The sequence below is a fragment of the Coenobita brevimanus genome, chromosome 77, assembly GCF_032717465.1.
Source record: "Coenobita brevimanus isolate Jiangsu-jjx chromosome 77, ASM3271746v2, whole genome shotgun sequence".
Lineage (NCBI taxonomy): Eukaryota > Metazoa > Arthropoda > Malacostraca > Decapoda > Coenobitidae > Coenobita > Coenobita brevimanus.
Window position 1 is genome coordinate 3,269,404 of NC_137030.1, and position 2,500 is coordinate 3,271,903.

At 45.9% G+C, this 2,500-nt stretch overlaps 1 protein-coding gene and 1 long non-coding RNA gene across 5 annotated transcripts in view; one reads left to right on the top strand and one right to left on the bottom strand.

Moving 5' to 3' along the window:
- The window catches only part of LOC145408474 (uncharacterized), a 398,402-nt gene that overhangs the window by 301,168 nt on the left and 94,734 nt on the right, over nt 1-2,500 (bottom strand). The window lies entirely within an intron of this gene.
- Nucleotides 1-2,500, top strand: part of LOC145408479 (uncharacterized) — a 152,614-nt gene that overhangs the window by 149,602 nt on the left and 512 nt on the right. The gene's annotated exons all lie outside the window — the stretch shown is intronic.

Here is a 2,500-nt window from a genome sequence, read left to right on the forward strand (position 1 = left end):
CTCCCCTCATCTCCCTCCTCTGTCTTCTCTCACTCCTCCCTCCCTTACCCCTCCTTATCTTCTGTCATTTCTCCCTCCCCTTACCTCCCCCCCCTTTCCCTCTCTTTTCATATCCCCATCTATTTTTTCTCCTCTCCCTCCTATCCATCCTCTACCTCCTCCTCTCCCTCCTTCATCCCCTCCCTTACCCTTCTTCCATCCTTCCCACTCTCCCATTCCTCCTCCAACTCTCACCTTTCTCTTCTCCCTCACACCATCCACTCCCTCTCCCGCCCTCCACCCCCCACCCCTCCCCTCTTATCTATCCTTATCTCCCCCTCCCCGCCCCAAACGAGCTTCCATTATCACGCCATAACCACACCGCACCTGCACACACCATAACACCACCAAAATACCAACGAGAAAACATTATACGAAAAATCTAACTTCTATCTATCAATCTATTTATCTACTCGCATACCCTATCTCCACACCGCACCTGCACACACTATAACATCGAAATATACATGATAATAAATATCTAACTTCTATCTATCCATCTATCTACTTGTATAGCCAGACGTCATAATCCCGTAAGGAAGGGATGGCCACAAACAAATCGCCTCCGTGTCGCCCTGTCCCCTGCCATTTCGCTGCCCGCCCCCCCAACTTACACCCCCCTAATCGCCTCCATGTCGCCCTGTCTCCTGCCATTTCGCTGCCCTCCCCCCAACTTACACCCCCTTCTCTCATTTATAGTACAGTACCTCTCTACTCCATCCCCCCCATCTCCTCCTCAGCCTCACCCTCTCTCATACACCTCTCTACTCCATCCCCCCATTCCTCCTCGGCCTCCCCGCCTCATTCACCACTCTACGCCATCCCCCCATCTCACTCTCGATCTCCCCCCTCTCTCATATACCCTACTCCATCCCCCCATCTCGGTCTCCCCCTCTCTCATATAGCTCTCTACTCAATCCCTCCATCTCATCCTCCCCCCCCCCTCTCCCTCATATAACCTACCTCTACTTCCCTCTATCTCATCCAACTTTTGTCTTCTATTTTCTAACAATAGTAAACTTAATCTACCCTAACCACACCTGCAAACTCTTCAATCTAATTCCTGATATTTACCTTAATCTAACCTCTCCTAACCTAACCACACCTGCACACACACTACCACAACCACCACCACCGCCGCCACTCACTACTACTACGAGCTGTAGTAGTAGTAGTAGTAGTTGTAGTGGTAGTAACAATCATCATCATTACCTTTCTATCCGAATATTCCAAATAAAAATATTAATATTAATAACAATAATGATAATACATACAGTAACAATAATCATAATCACAATACTAATAACCACCACCACCATCATCATCATTACCATCATTATCATCACCACCAACACTACCATTACCATCACCATCATCATCATCATCATCAGGAAAACCAACACCAAAACAAGCCTCCCACTCAATCACTTACTTCATTTAACCGGGTAACGAAATACTGCAATTACCAGGTATATGAGGTCGTTTGCCTTTAATAGAGCCTAATTACCAGTTAATGATAATGATGCTTCATGAGGTCCAAATAAATGGGTAATGTATTTTTGATAAGATATGGTTACTGATAAGAGTGGGGTAGGTGTATAGACAGATAAATAGCTAAACAGAGAGAGAGAGAGAGAGAGAGAGAGAGAGAGAGAGAGATGGGTAGACAGACTGAGAGATGGAGAGATACAATTATACAGAAATGGACAGAGGCACAGATAGATAAAGATATACAGAAAGATAGATAAATGGACAGAGACAGCTTGATAGATGCTGTTGGTAAATAAACAGAAAGACAGCTGGACACTGATACATAAACATACAAGCACATAAACAGAGAGAGAGAGAGAGAGAAAGAGAGAGTAACGCGTGCATACGGTCGCCAAATCCTTGACCTCTGACCCCGTCTTCCTCCCGTGTTTTATATGAACATGGTTGGTTTGGTGTCGGTAGTTTCCTTTGGTTACCCCCCCCCCTCCTTTTCCTCCCTCTTTTCTCCCTTCCACCCCTCCTCTTTATTAATATTCCTTCCGTATCCCAACCTCTCTTTCCTCCCCCTACTCATTTCCCCCCCCCTCTTCTCTCCTTTTCACCCCTGCTCTTTATTAATGTTACCTTCCATCTTCCAATCTCTTCCCTCTCCTCCCTTTTCCCTCCCTCTTCTCTCCCTTCCATCCCTCTTTACTAATATTCATTCTCTTTCCAAACCACTCTGTATCTGCTCTCCCTTCCCGTTTCTCCTCCCCACCCTCTCTCTATCAATCTATCTACTTCTCCTCTCCTCCCCTCCACATCCACTCCTTCTCATGTGTCTCCCAGTGTCAACAGTGTCTATTGTGAGAGCGAGATGCATTTCTCTTGTTATCTCTCTTCCTTAGGTTACCCCTCTCTCTCTCTCTCTCTCTCTCTCTCTTTCTCTCTCTATTTCTTTTGCTTTATCTTATTCTTTCCTTACCTCTAC